This window comes from Poecilia reticulata, unplaced genomic scaffold (genome assembly GCF_000633615.1).
Source record: "Poecilia reticulata strain Guanapo unplaced genomic scaffold, Guppy_female_1.0+MT scaffold_264, whole genome shotgun sequence".
In the NCBI taxonomy this organism is placed as follows: Eukaryota; Metazoa; Chordata; class Actinopteri; order Cyprinodontiformes; family Poeciliidae; genus Poecilia; species Poecilia reticulata.
The window spans coordinates 197,195-198,812 of NW_007615046.1; positions in this window are offsets into that span (position 1 = coordinate 197,195).

Below are 1,618 nucleotides of genomic sequence, written 5' to 3' on the forward strand. Positions count from 1 at the left end.
ACAAAACAATTATACACCTGAGAAAATCCACAAATCGATCAAATGAAAGATAAAAGCAGATAAAAGAAAAAATCTGATAAAATCTTCAAACAAGATTTACAAAAAACTAAACTAAACAAACACATCAAGTCAAGAAACAATTCACATGGATTAAAGTTCTGGAGCGGCCTAGTCCAAGTCCTGACTCTGAATCAGTGACCGACATTCTGCTGACATCACGTTTTTACAGTTGGTCACAAATGATGAGCAGTAATCTGATTATCTAACTAACTAAACATTTAATTACTTAATATTTAGTTTGCCAATTTAATGGTTGGTTTTGAAACAGAATAAATGAATCATTTGTTGAAAATATAACTAAAAATGTTGTTTTATGAGAGACTAAAACTAAATATCACCCAGGAGACCACAGGGGCCCCCAGGAGACCACAGGGGCCCCAGGAGCAACCAGGGGCCCCAGGAGCAACCAGGGGCCCCAGGAGACCATAGGGGCCCCAGGAGCAACCAGGGGCCCCAGGAGTCCTTAGGAAGTCCAGCTCAACTCGCTGTCTGAATCCCCATTAGAGCACATAGTTGGACTGATAATATTGGGTCAGGCAACTGCTAGGACAGCTATTTGGGGTCCTGAAGGGGTCCTTCACATGTGCTGTTCTATGTTCATGTCTGTATTACAGCCCAGCAAGCAGCAAACTTTGAATGCGTGACTGAAAACGTGAGTTTATATTGTTTCATCTGATGTGGATATGAAGTGATTCCTGCAGCAGTTCTTGTTGTTCCACCTTTCAGAAACCAAAGTAAGAGACGCGGGACGTCCTGCAGTGAYGGACATTATTTTATGGTGGTGATTTTAGTCTTTAAAAAATGATCTGTAGGGCCATAATTAATGCTGTTCTCCAATCAGAGTAGTAAACTTTAAATACGTTTAATTAGCAAGTGTAGAAAGTATTTGGTAAACTACTGAAGTACTGAGTAACTGATCATAACGCCTGATTTAATATTCAAAATGTGTATAAAATGTGAACATTCTGGTACTGTAAAGAGTATTACTAAAATATGCATATAAATAAGGAGATATATGTGGAGGCTTTTCTAGACCAGATTTACCACAGAGGCCAGGATAGTCAGAGTTTTCTGAAACAAAACCAGATAATATTTCATCATTTGATATGATAAATGAGCCAAAGAGCCTCTTGTGTCTCCAGAGATCCAGGCTGCAGATCCTGGACAGCAGCTGAAGGTGCAGCACTAGAATATTTAATTCATTGTTAAAGTAAAACTGAAGGTTAAAAAATCCACCAGAGTTTTAACATAAGACATTTATTTAGTATAACTTGTTTGGTTCCCGTTGGCCCCCATCTAGATCCGCCCCTGGGCTGCAGGTCTGGATCTGGTGCATTAATGACCACTGAACACTGAATTCATCAAATATATCAATATTCWAAATAAAACCTACAGAAAGTCCTAACAAACCTTTTAAAGTAGGAAGAATTTAAGTGTTTACCGTTAATCTGATGCATGATTTGTTCTTTAAATGACCATTTATATTATTTTGGCTGATATTACATTAAATAAGCTAATAATCAAACCAATATAGTCCAATAAAAGCACAATAAGAAAC